Consider the following 15,173-nt stretch of genomic DNA (forward strand, 5'->3'; position numbering starts at 1 on the left):
AACTGAAACAGCTACATACGACTTTCTAAAACTTGTCCTAAATTCCATTGATAATAATGAAGTAAATTGTGGGGTCTTTTTAGATTTATCAAAGGCCTTTGACATTATTTATCATAAACAACTGCTCGAAAAACTTAGTTGCTATGGAGTCTGTGGTACTGCTCATGCATGGTTTAAGTCATACTTATCTGGCAGATGCCCGAAAGTAGAAATAGTTCATTATGGAAAGTCATACTTGTCTGGTTATAAGGAAGCTAGTTATGGGATGCCCCAAGGTTCGGTGTTGGGACCCCTGTTGTTCTTGATCTTTATGAATGACTTGCCAAACTATTTAACACAAGCTGATTGTGTACTGTTTGCTGACGATACAAATCTCTTTATTAAAGCTCAGAATGAGACTGACCTTAACGGGAAAATTGAAACAATAACAATTGAAGCAAGTAAATGGTCCAGGGACAAAAGTTTATTTGTGAATGAGAAAAAAAACATTATGGACGAATTACAGCCATGTTTCAAAAAATGTGAAGCCCAATATAACTGTGAAGCTAGGCCAACAGAATATACTACAAATGCCAAATACAAAATTCTTAGGAATTTGGTTAGATGAACATCTAAAGTGGGACAAGCATATAGATGTGCTCAATAAAAAGTTAAGTAAATGTTGCTATGTATTTAGAATGCTCAAAAATTGTTGCAGTGATCAAACAGTACTGTGTACATATTATGCATTTATGCATAGTCCTTTGCGATATGGTGTCATACTTTGGGGGAAATCAAGTCAGGCAAAACGCTCTTTTATTATTCAAAAATGAATGATAAGGATCATAAAAGGAGCTGCACCTAGAGATCCATGTAGGGAATTTTTCAAGGAATTTAAAGTCATGACTCTTCCATCCATTTACATCTATGACAGTATACGCTTTCTGAAGTCTCACCCCCAGTTTTCTTCTTTAAACAGTGAGTTCCATGACTATACAACAAGACAGAGTAATGACCTTCACAGAGAAGTGCATAAGAAATCCCAGTACAACAAGAGTGCAATATACCACCCGAAAATTCTCTATAGTGCTCTTCCATTAAAAATTAAAATGATTCAGAAGCTGAGCAGTTTTAAAAGTGAACTCAAAAGAATGTTAATTAGTAATAGTTTTTACAGTGTTAGTGAATACATGAATTCTTCAGAAAGATAGTGTGCCTTCACCTATCTTATACAAACTTGTGTCATGGGGTAGACTCTTTTATGTACACACAAAAATTAATTAATTTGTCAATATAGAGTGTTATAATAATTGTTTCTTGTTGCTGTCCATTATACACAGAATATATTTGTAACTTATTTGTGTCCTATATTGTTACAAATTTATGTCATGTAAGCTATAATTGTTTTTGCCCATATATTTGATTCAGATTGTTCGCTGATATTTTTTAGATAATATGTTATTATTCATATTTTTTCTGTATGTAACATATGACAAATCCCATATCATTGTACATTATAAAACGGGTGCTCAATAAATCAAATCAAATCAAATCAAAATAAATGCCCAGTCTTTGGAAGCGGTAATATCCGTCAAGTATCTGGGTGTGACTATTCTAAATGATCTCAAATGGAATTATCAGATTACACAAGTAACGAACAAAGTGAACTCTAGACTGTGGTTTTTTGGCAGAAACCTGAAGCGATGCATTTCCCCAACAAAGGAAATTGCTTAAAGTTTGTTAGTTCGCCAGTCTTAGAGTATTGTGTATTGTTTGTCTGTATGGGACTCTTGCCAGTTGGGTCTCATTCAAGAGACTGAAGAGGTCCAAAGAAGAGCGGCAAGATTTGTGACTGGTACATTTAGCCAACGAGATATCGTTACAAATCTCATAGAAAGTCTGAAGCGGAACAGCCACCCCTTCAACTAACATTGCCACATCCGATTAACCTTGCTGACCCTGTGTATCTGCGGGAAAAACGGCACCAGCAAAAGAAAGAAAAGAAAAGATTTCATCAATGGTAGTTAAACAGCAAAGTGTATGCCAACTTCCTCAGATGAATTCTTCCCCCTCTTCTGGATGAAGTGCCACTAAGAACCAGAATGCTTAAGTGGTATCAACACGATGGATGTCCAGCACATAATGCCTTGTGTACATGTCTTGTTCTAAACCGAAGGTATCCTGCCAGATGGATTGGTCGGGGAGGAACAGTTACTTGGCCTCCTAAGTCTCCTGATGTATATCCTTTGGACTTTTTCTTTGGGGATGCATTAAAGACGCTGTCTATCATGATATTCCAACTCCAGAGGACATGCAGTAAAGTATCATGCTTGCTTGTAATTCTCTCCAGCAGGCAACATTGGAAGTAGTGAATAATTCTTTCATTCAATGAGTACACGAGTGTATTGGTGTCCAGGGTCACCTCTTTCAGCACCTTTGAATGTTCTACTCCTGAGCAATGGTACAGGACAGTCAAAGTCAATTTTGTGTATTGTTTTTACTTGGTTTTCATTTGTTTTCTGACAACTTCAGCAAGTGGACGAGTTTGTGATCCTGGGCTCAAAGTCAGTGTTGTGTTATGTAATTAATAACATTGTGTTTCAATGAATGGTACACTGCGATACATTTTTGAGTAAGTCTTTAGGAGAGGAAATGAAGTACCAGATAAAAAATACAGAATGTCATTTAAAAAAGTCATACCATTGTTCATATTTTTGTGAAAAACAAAGCTACAATGAAGGCAATCATGCTGATTGATGTCCCCCTGATGGCTAAAGAACATATGCTTGAAACATTTTGTAATTTGCATCTGGACTAACAGTTATTTAGGGTGGTCAAGATAAATGGCACACCCTGTATACGCTAGGGGAAGCTCAAGTTTCACATTATAAATATTGTCCACCAACATCTCTTTTAAATATACTTAATTTGTTGTTCTATTTTCTATTTGTGTAACCTTTGACTGAAGCACAGTTTAGTCCGCTACCAGCCCACCTCTCAGTGGGGAACTGAATTGCAATAAAGAAGAAAAGGTGTTATTTAAAGCAGTGGTTTTCAATTTCTTTGGGTCCATGGCTTCTGGCACCTGAACATTCTTTTGCATATGACATTCACTCGAAGTGTGCGATAAACAAACTTAAGTTTCAAAAAAGTGAATAAGTTGTTTTTCTTAATTAAATGTTTGCATAACCAATTTTAATCAACATTTAATGTTATTACATCTTATACTTGCAATGAAATCAATGAGAAGGATGAGCCTGCTTCATCATTATGAAGTTACTAAATCTTGGCACAAGATTGCAAATTGCGAGTTGCGTCTCTGCCTCCAAAATCAGCCCCAATCTGTACTTCATTTTAATGACTGCCGACACTGGCAAACCTACCTCATATCAGTAGGGTTCTGCAAAAGATATCAAAACTCTTACAACTGTGTTATCTAACTGTGGATACATCTTATTCACCAAGCAGTGATGAGGAAAAAAGCTGCAATTTCAAAGTGAAGTCTACATCTATATCTACATTTACGTGATTACTCTGCTATTCACAATAAAGTGCCTCGCAGAGGGTTCAATGAACCACCTTCAAACTTTCTCTCTACCGTTCCACTCTCGAACGGCACACGGGAAATAAGTTATTAAACATGAAATGAAGAAAATGAAAAAAAGAAGGAAACAGCATATGAACAAACACAATCAAGCAGTATTCAAATTTCAAAGACAAAAGACAATTTATTCTTGCAGTGAGCCACATTTTCAAATGAGTCACATTATCAATGAGGAGGTACAAGAAAAAGATGAATACATGGGACTTTTATTATTTCCTCTTCCTTTTCACTTATGGTTGCACTACACTAGCATTGAGATAGCAAAAAGCGCACTTGATTGTGATTTTTTTGTCATAACACAGGAGAAGGTCTTAATAATTTGGTGGCATCAACCAGGATAACTTTAAAGTAAAAAGATTTGAATACCACTGTGTTTTGCAGACCGAAAAGCACAAATTGTATGTGAATCTTGCTTGGTAAGCAAAGCTAGTGAAATAAAAAATCATTAACGGTGGCCAATAACGCAATGACCAATAATCAATCTCTGAATTGAACTTGAAGTAACAATGTATATGGAGACTTGAGTATGGTGTTCCAAAACAATTTTTTTCATTCTTTTATGTGTGACAAAAATTTTCAGAAATGAGAAAAATATTTGCACTGTATAAACATTTACAATATTTGATCAGTTTGTGAAAGAATGGAGATGTTGTCTTTGTGGTCTGCAGTCTGAAGGCTGGTTTGAGCAGTTCTCCACACTGCTCTATCCTATGTGAGCCTCTACAACTCTGAATAACTACTGCAACCAACAAATTTCTGAATCTGCTTACTATATTCTCTCAGTCTCCATCTAAAAATTATTAGTTCCCATATTTGCCTCCAATACTAAACTGGAGATCCCTTGATTTCTCAGAATGTGTCCTATGGAGTGATCCCTTTTTTTGGTCAAGTTCTGGCACAAGTTTCTTGTCTCCCCAATTTCATTCAGTACTTCCTGATAAGTTGTGTGATCATTCATCAAATCTTCAACATTCTATTCTCATTTTCTCTAAACTGTACATTGCCCATGTTTCACTTCCCTGCATGGCTACATTCCAGATAAATACCTTCAGAAAAGACTTGCTAACACTTAAATCTATATTTGATGTTAACAAATTTCTCTTCTTCAGAAATGCTTTTCTTGCCATTGCCAGTCTACATTTTATATCCTCTCTACTTTGGCCATCATCAGTTATTTTGCTGCCCAAATAGCAAAGTTCATCTACTACTTAAAGTGTCTCTTTTCCTAATCTGATGCCCTCAGCATCATCTGATTTAATCCAACTACATTCCATTACACTTGTTTCACTTTTTTTTATGTCTATCTTATATCTCACTTTCAAGACATGTTGATTCTGTTCAACTGCTCTTCCAAATGCTTTGCTGTCTTTGGCAGAATTACAGTGTCATTGACAAATCTCAAAATTTTTATTTCTTCTCCCTGAACTTTAATTCCTACTCCAAATTATTCTTTGGGGTCTTTTACTGCTTGCTCAGTGTACAGACTGAATAACATCAGCGATAGGCAACCCTGTCTCACCCCTTCCTCAAACACTGGTTCCCTTTCATGTCCGTTAGCTCATATAACTGTGACCTTGTTATTGTACAGGTTGTAAATAGCCCTTCACTCCTTGTATTTGACATACGCTACCTTCAGAATTTCAAAGAGTATTCTAGTCAACATTAACAAAAGCTTTCTCTGAGTCCACAAATGCTATATATGTAGGTTTGCCTTTCCTTACCTATCTTCTAAGAGAAATCATAGAATCAGTATTGCCTTGCATGTTCCTACATTTCTCTGAAATCCAAACTTCTCTTCCCAGAGGTTGACTTCTACCACTTTCTCTGCTCTTCTAGAAAGAACTAATGTTAGGCTATCAGTAGCTCTGACAGAATATTGTTTATACGCGGGGTTTTGTTTTGAATTAGATCTTTCAGAACTTTGTCAAATTTTTTTTTATCATACTTCCCATCTCATCCTCATCTGTGTCCACTTCTCTTTCTGTAATATTGCTTTGAAATTCATTTTCCTTGTATAAGCAATCTATATGCTCCTTCCACTTTTTAGCTTTCCCTTCTTTGCTTAGAACTGGTTTCCCATCTGAGCTCTTGACATTCATCCAGCTGCTTCTCCTTTTACCAAACACCTCTTTAATTTTGCTATAGGTGGTATCTATCTTTCCCCTAGTGAAATGTGCTTCTAAATCCTTACATATTTCCTCTAGCCATTCCTGCTCAGCAATTCTGCCCTTCCTGTCAATCTCATTTTTCAAACATTTGCATTCCCATTCACCTGCTTCATTTCCTGCATTTTTAAATTTGCTCTTTTCATCAATTATATTCAATATCAGCTATGTTATCCAAGTATTTCCAATAGGCCTTGTCCTTTTACCTACTTGATCCTCTGCTGCTTTCATTATTTTATCTCCTAAAGCTATCCATTCACTTTCTACAGTGTCCCTTTCCCCTGGTCTAGCTAACCATTGCCTAATACTCTCTCTGGAACTCTCAGCAACCTCTGGTTCTTTCAACTTATCCAGTTCCCATATCCACAATTTTCTACCTTTTGCCAGTTTCTTCAGTTTTGATGCGTAGTTCATTACCAGTAAGTTGTTGTCCGAGACCATTCCGAAATCTCTGACTCAACGATATACTATAATCAGTCTAAAACCCTTTGCTGTCTCTAGGTTTCTTCCATGTATACAGACTTCTTTTTATGATTCTTAAACAAGGTGATATCGATGATTAAATTATACTCTGTGCAAAAATCTACCTGGTGTCTTTTTCTTTTATTCTTTCCCCCACAGTCCATATACTCCTACTATTTTTCCTTCTCTTCCTTTTCCTACTCTTCAATTCCTGTCCCCCTCACAATTAAATTTTCGTCTCCTTTAACTACCTGAATAATTTCTTTTATCTTTTCATTGTCTGGTCTTTTTGTCATCTGCGAAGCTATTTGTTATGTAAACTTGTACTACTTCAGTAGGTGTGGACATCATGTCTCTATTGGCTTTGATAATTAATTCACGATGGTGTTCATTATAGCTTATCCACATTCCTATTTCCTTATTTGTTAGTAAATCCACTCCTGCATTACCTCTTTTTGATCTTGTATTTATAAACATGTATTCACCTGACCAGAAGTCCTGTTGCTCCTGCCACTGATCTTCACTAATTCCCACTATATCTAACTTCAACTATCCACTTCCCTTTTTAAATTTTCTAACCTACTTGCCTGATTAAGGGATCTAACATTCCATGCTCCAATCTGTAGATAGCCAGTTTTGTATCTCCTGATGATGAAATCCTCCTGAGTAGTCCATGCCTGAAGATCCAAATGGGGGACTATTTTACCTCTGGAAAATTTTACCCAAAAGAACGCCATCATCATTTAACCACATAGTAGAGCTGCATGCCCTCGGGAGGAATTATGACCATAGTTTTCCCTTACTTTTAGCCATTCACAGTATGAGCATAGCAATGTCATTTCATTTTGGCTGATGTTACGAGGCCAGATCACTCAGTCATCCACTTTGTATATCATGCATCATGTTGTGTCCTGTATGGACAATACTTGTGTGACTGTTCTTCCACTACTAACATTGTCTTGCCAATGTACCAACCACAGGACACACTTTGAACTGACACCATTCTGTCCAGACCATTCGACATTATGTTTTTCCACTTTGAACAGTAGCTTTGTGTCAAGTGATGTCATTAGTGATGGCATGAAATTGTTATCCTGCTAAACAACTTGGTGGGGGGGGGGGGTTATGTGGACACAATAAGTGATATCATCCTCACTCCCCCTCCCCTCTCCCATCGCTTTCCCCCCCCCCCCCCCTCCCCTCCCCTCCTAGCAGCCACAGGTTTGAGACTGTGAAAGCTGCACTACTCTGCCAACCTACCCACTCTCCAGAAGAACAAACCCCTAACATCATTTACGATGAAGTTTTAAGTGATACAACTTCATCACGATTATAGTATTATCTCTGCACACGTATTGAGGTCCATATCATGCCTGACCACACATTATGGACCCTGAGGGTTTTGAAGCTTCTCCTGCCAAGTCCAACTAGCCGTAGTCACCCATGAGCATGAACCTTTGGATTTACACCTTCAACTTGCTGATTGGACATACTCTATCATACAATGCAGACAGCACATCAATAATTCTGACTACAGTCATGGCAAGCATGACTTCAGATTCAATGGCTGCCAACCTTGAGCCAAGTTGACCCTGCCCAACATCTGCCAATGTGGACACTATCACACTTGGTTGCAGCAGTGATCTTCATGCAGCTTCAACAAACCCCAACCTTCCCACCATCTGTGCTGTGCCTACACCTACACAGAACACTGCCAACTTCCTCATGTCTGTAACTGTGCAACATGCTGCCAACCCAGTGGTACAGAATTACTTTTGCTGGTATCATGCAATATACGCCGATTCCATCCACAGTCCTCCATACAATTTTCCAAACTACATGTACAGTTCATTGGAAGTGATTCACACCATGCAGGATACTTAAATTGACTTAATTCCCAAAGATACAATGATGGATTGTATCCACCCCATGTCCTTCACAATAACAGACGTCTTTTTGCACATGCCCACATCAGCAGCCAGCTATACCTCATTGCTCATTGACATAGACTGAAAGGTCAGCCCATTGCTGCCCTTGTCACCAGGCCAAACACCATCCCACATACCCATTGAACTCTATGCAGCAAGTGTTTCAACAGTCCAAGTCTATGACTCACAAGTCTGCTCGCTGGACCTCTGCCTCAACGAAGAATTCATTTGGACTTTTATCATTACAGATATAGCGGAACTAGTTATTGGCACAGAATTTCTATGGCACTCCTGCTTGATATAGGAACTTACAAACAGTGTGCTCATTTACATGACTGGTGGATGTACCACTTAGGGTGTACTTGGCCATGCCCCCTCTGTTGCCCACCAGAATGACACAACTAATTCCATGCGCCTACCACTGCCTCCCATGGATGTACATGACAGCTCATCCATGAATGCCTCCATGTCATCAACCATATTCAACACATTGAACAACTCTATTTCAACATGTGTTCAGTGAACTTTCCCTTACAAAATGACAACATCAAAATAGGACACCATGCAACATGACAGATTCTTGACTGGCTACATAAAATGCCTACATTTGTCACCTCCACCTCAAACACATCTCTATACCGTGCCAACCTGACACCCCTACCACCATCCAGCAGTGTCCAGTCCATTTCTTCTCACACAAGATCACGTGTCACAAAGCAAGTGGTCCGCATATGACAGGGAGATACTGATGCTTTGTAAAGCAGTATGCTAATTCAGATAGGATGTAGAAGGGTACCCCATTATTATATCAGTCATGAAGCACTTGCCTACTCTATTTGAAAATCACCTAGGGCGCCTGCACCTGATGGTTTTGGCATTTCGATTATGCTGCCAGCTTAGTATGGACATCCGCCATTTCAGAGGTGTGAAGAACACTGTGGCACATTATTTGTCAGCACCTTGTGATCTACCCCTGACAATGATCAGTTAGCTGAGGTACAACAATATAGTGAACACTCAGAAGCCCTCATATATGACCTGTCCATGAACCTATGGACTGAATCTTGTCCTATCCTCCGGCAACCCACCCTATATTCTGTGACTTTTTGCAACATGAGTCATGACCTCTAATACCTCAACAATTCAGCCATGTTGTATTTGATTACCTCCATAATTTGGCACACCAAGGTATCCAACCAACCATGTCCCACATCAGAAGAGCAAATTCTCAAGTCATATCCAACCATTCGTAGACTGTTTTGGAATGGTGGTTTCAACACACACATATTTTAAAAAATTTTAATAAATGTTTGTGGTAGAATCTTCTAAATGTCTGTAGAGACCACTTGTAGCTGCAATTCTCATTTATTGTCAATTCAAGGTAGAGTTGGATTTGTGATAATGAATCAAATCTGCAGGTTAAATCAACAACAATATACATATGAATTAGAGGCTGTTAAATGAAAAACTAGAAGTGCCTTCTATGAAAAGTACTCACCTGGCTGAATTACATAAAGCCATTAAATCAATAACTCAAAATTTTATCACAGAAATTAAAAAAATGAAATAAAAATAAAAACTGTACATATATTAAGTTGTGGTTGTCCACATAGAAAACTTATACATACATACTGACGTCGCTAGCCCATTATCTAACTCCAAAAGCTACTGCTATATTCTCTCAGTGATCAATCAGGTCACATGATGGATAGAAGCAACATCACTAAAAGACATAGTGGCTGAATCTACCACCAAAGCATTTATTGAAATCTGGATCTCAAGCTTCAGTTGCTCCATGTCCATCACAACAGACAAGGGAAGGTGACTCAAATCTGCTCCTTGAACTGCACAATATGACAGGCACTAAGTGTTTCAGAACCACAGCATACCATCCTCAAAGTAATGGTCTGGTTGAACAGTGGCACTGCACATTAAAGTGTGGCCTTAATGTACCACAGAAGTCTATGGGCTGAGACATTTCTGAGTACCCTCCTGCGAGTTTGCACATCACAAAAACATGACCTCAGAGCCTCACTGGCTGAAATTAGATGTGGCAAGACATTATGTCTGCCAGCAGGCTTCATGCTTTGAGAACCAACTTACACCCCCAGACCTACCAGAATTAGCCATACAAGCCAAGAACAACATAGCACACCTTCGTATAATGCTGCCCTTTCCACAGTTGCTGCCTAAAGTCATTGTTCACAAAGCACTTGCAGACTATGACTTCATCATAATATTAAGAGATGACATAGTATAGCCTGCCCTAACCTTCCCCTTTTCCTCTCCCTCCCTCGCCCACCCTCCCTAGTCAGTCTCTCACTAAGTGCTCTGAAAAGATAATTGAACCTTCCACATATTATTAAATGTAAAACTTAAAACCCTGTCCATCAACCAAACAACAATTCATGCCAACCACAGCCCTCTCTGCCACCTGCTGACCCACCTGTTGTCAACTCCATACTTCCAGCCTCTGAATTATGACTGGACATGCTGATTGCCAGACTTCAGATGGATCCCTCACATGAAACTTCCACAAGACCATGAAACTGCTACATGACATCAGTACAGCTGCCCCAAAATCTTGTATTTCCAGTGAAGGTATACTTCCAACGAAATCCTCATCAGCTCCTGAGTTTGAGTCTCAGTCCAGCACACAGTTTTAATCTGAAAGGAAGTTTCACATCAGTGCACACTCCACTGCAGAGAGAGAATTTCATTCTGTAAAAATGCCCCAGGCTGTGGCTAAGCCATGTCTCCACAATATCCTTTCTTCCAGGAATGCTAGTTCTGCAAGGTTTGCAGGAGAACTTCTGTGAAGTTTGGAAGGTAGGAGACAAGGTACTGGTGGAAGTAAAGCCATGAGGGCATGTCGTGAGTCATGCTTGGATAGCTCAGTTGGTATAGTACTTGCCCACAAAAGGCAAAGGTTCTGAGTTCAAGTCTCAATCCGGCACACAGTTTTAATCTGCCAGGAAGTTTCATATCAGCACACACTCCGCTACAGTTGAAAATTTCATTCTTCTCTCATCATCACTTGCACGACCCATCCATGCTGCTGGCACAGTAGCTCAGCGTGTTCGGTCAGAGGGTTAGCAGCCCTCTGTAATAAAAAAAAACTGAGTTAATCGATCAACAACGAACCTAAATGGCTGTCTTACGACGTCCGCCCCGAGCAGATGCAACAAACAAAAGTGAACAAAATGAGATTAAAAAAAAAAAAATCCATGTTGGTGCACCCTCCACACTCAAGATAAAGCCAGCCCTACCGCAAGCTGACCCACCTCCTCAATTACCACCTGTAACCCATTTGGTGTAGCCACCATCCAATGATCGCATCACAGGAGGCAACAATGCACCAAGAAGACCTGCCTGTTGTCACTCCACAGCCTCCCTTACAGTGCTCCAAGCAAAGGGGGGTGGAGGGGAGAGGCTCTGCAGGAGCCCACCACTCTTCTGGAGAACTCCCAGCAGAAACTCTGACAGTTAGTCTGGCTTATGGCTTTGTTGTGTTCAGCTACTCATCTCATGTATGCTCTGTGTGATTGTAAAAGTGTTCTACATTGTACCTGGGTTGTGTGATTATTCATCTCCATCACCACGTATACAGTGTAAAACTACAAGACGATTTAGTATTTTGGAAACTTTGAACAACAGTGTTGGAGAAAAGAAAAAAAATGAAATTTTTGGAATGACAACATTAATACCAGGCAGTAATGAAGACAAAAATGAAAATGTACTCAAAAAATTAAATGAAACATAATCTATTTTGTTAGCTGAGCCTATCCCTGTGGCTATTGTTGAAAGCCCTGGTGTACTACAAACAGAGAGTAAAGAGGAAGACTAGAATGAAGTCGACAGTTTGAATAAGAATCTTGTAAACGCAGTGGATGATCTTGGTATTTTGAGAGGAGAGAATTAATGGTAATATGTCATATTATTATAATGATAAAGATAATGATGATGATAATGATTATTTTGATGTACAGGGAGAAATGTGATGTAGGTTGAACCAGCACTGGTTAGACACTCGGTGTCAGGTATGATAGTAAATCATGTTCATGAAATTACATGGTATGGCACACAGTTTTAATCTGCCAGGAATTTTCATATCAGCACACACACTGCTACAGAGTGAAAATTTCATTCTGCCCTCATCATCACTTGCACCACCCATCGATGACGATGCACAGTCAAGGTAATGCCAGCCCTACTGCAAGCCGACCCACCTCCACAATTACCACCTGTAACCCATTTGGTGTAGCCACCATCCAGTGACCACATCACAGGAGACAACAATGCACCTAGAAGACCTGCCTGTTGTCACTACACAGCCTCCCTTACAGTGCTCCAGGCAAAGGGGAGGTGGAGGTATTTGTATTAGAGAAATTAGAGAAACTGGTTATTGAAAAACTGAAACAAGGGATAAGGTAAATTTCAAGATTAACTGAATTTGCAAATATAAAAATGCAAAAATATGTGCAATAATAAGAAGTTATGACAATATTATGAAAGTTGTCAGTCCATGAGAGCAGAAATTCTCACAATGATGGCATGATAACCAGCCACAATGAGGTGTCCTGAGTGGTGGGGTTTATGGGCTTCTGGAAGCATATGAGGACCCCAGAGGTCAAGGGGTCTAAGTGATAAAATCATAGTTTTGAGGAAATGCAAGTCAAAGTTTAACGGTTTTCTTAGGAGGGGGCATGAGATTTTCACCATTTCGAACATTTCAGATGAATACTTGGGTCCTCAGCCTTTTATTACCAGTGATAATAAATTAGTAGAACATCTGGTTTCATCTACATCTACATCCATACTCCGCATGCCACCTGACAGTGTGTGGCGGAGGGCATGGTTTATAGTTGATAGGTACAAAGAATGGACAATATGCACTTGGACGTCTTTACCTCTCACTTACAATAGAATAAAATGATAATGCTTATAGTACATACTCAACATAACAGACTTTTTTTTAACAGGAAACAGTATTGCATCAATAGTGTACTCATTGATTTACAAAATACAAATATTTGGGTTTAACACTTATCAACATGTATCACAATCATCATCTGTGTCATAGATGTTGTTACCCAAGTCCATGGTGACGTCATCATCCTCATCCACATGAGTACTAGGTGCAAACGGTTCACCAGTCTTTGTTTCATGGGATAAACATTTATAAAATTGGTGGTGTATCGATGGTACAAATTGCAGAAGTTCTGTCAGGTCTTTATATTTCTGTAGTTTAGCTTTGACTTCACAGCAATGGATTGAAGACTGGGAAGTTGTTTAGGCATTTTTCCCATTTGTTACTTTTTCACTGGCAGTTTCTGGTAAGGCAGAACTTCAGTTGATGTTGACTTATGAAAAAGGGTATTTGGGTTTGCCTTTTCAAAATGAAGTACCTGCATTCCTCATATCCCTGGCACAGTGTTACTAAAGTACCGGCTTAGTGGTTGAAGATCAACAAAGTCTTCATCCGTCATTTTAGAAACAAAAAATTTTTGACTTGCTGTGGCAGCCAGATTCATCCAATCTTCTGCTATATAAATGTCACTTTGGTTCCTCTTTCTTTTAAGTTCAATGATCCCAAAGTCCTGATCACATTCATTGTATGAATGTCCAGAAACAAGGAAATAGTGGTCAGCAGTTTCAATTTGGGTGTTCATAACAATGATTCTCTTACATGCTCCTCAACTCATATAACTGCCATCTGGTTATGGTACAAGTTGTAAATAGCCTTTCACTCCCTGTATTTGACATATGCTACCTTCAGAATTTCAAAGAGAATATTCCAGATAACATTGACAAAAGCTTTCTCTGAGTCTACAAATACTAAATACATAGGTTTGCTTTTCCTTACCTATCTTCTAAGAGAAATCATAGGGTCAGTATTGCCTTGCGTGTACCTACATTTCTCTGAAATGCAAACTGATTGACTTCTATCATGTTCTCTGCTCTTCTGCAAAAGAAGTAATGTAAGTATTTTGCAATCATGGCTTATTAAAGTGATAGTTCAGTAATATTCTCATCTGTCAGCACCTGATTTCTTTGCAATTGGAATACATTCTAAGCTTTTGACAATGTTAACTGGAATACTCTCTTTCAAATTCTGAAGGTGGCGGGGATAACATACAGGGAGCGAAAGGCTATTTACAATTTGTACAGAAACCAGATGGCAGTTATAAGAGTCGAGGGGCATGAAAGGGAAGCAGTGGTTGGGAAAGGAGTGAGACAGGGTTGTAGCCTCTCCCCGATGTTATTCATCTGTATATTGAGCAAGCAGTAAAGGAAACAAAAGAAAAATTTGGAGTAGGTATTAAAATTCATGGAGAAGAAGTAAAAACTTTGAGGTTCGCCGATGACATTGTAATTCCGTCAGAGACAGCAAAGGACTTGGAAGAGCAGTTGAACAGAATGGACAGTGTCTTGAAAGGAGGATATAAGATGAACATCAACAAAAGCTAAACGAGGATAATGGAATGTAGTCAAATTAAATCGGGTGATGCTGAGGGAATTAGATTAGGAGATGAGACACTTAAAGTAGTAAAGGAGTTTTGCTATTTAGGGAGTAAAATAACTGATGATGGTCAAAGTAGAGAGGGTATAAAATGTAGACTGGCAATGGCAAGGAAATCGCTTCTGTAGAAGAGAAATTTGTTAACATTGAGTATAGATTTAAGTGTCAGGAAGTCGTTTCTGAAAGAATTTGTGTGGAGTGTAGCCATGTATGGACGATAACTAGTTTGGACAAGAAGAGAATAGAAGCTTTCGAAATGTGGTGCTACAGAAGAATGCTGAAGATTAGATGGGTAGATCACATAACTAATGAGGAGGTACTGAATAGGATTGGGGAGAAGAGAAGTTTGTGGCCCAACTTGACTAGAAGAAGGGATCGGTTGGTAGGACATGTTCTGAGGCATCAAGGGATCACCAATTTGGTATTGGAGGGCAGCGTGGAGGGTAAAAGTCGTAGAGGGAGACCAAGAGATGAATACACTAAGCAGATTCAGAAGGATGTAGGTTGCAGTA

This window comes from Schistocerca americana, chromosome 3 (assembly GCF_021461395.2).
Source record: "Schistocerca americana isolate TAMUIC-IGC-003095 chromosome 3, iqSchAmer2.1, whole genome shotgun sequence".
Taxonomy (NCBI): domain Eukaryota; kingdom Metazoa; phylum Arthropoda; class Insecta; order Orthoptera; family Acrididae; genus Schistocerca; species Schistocerca americana.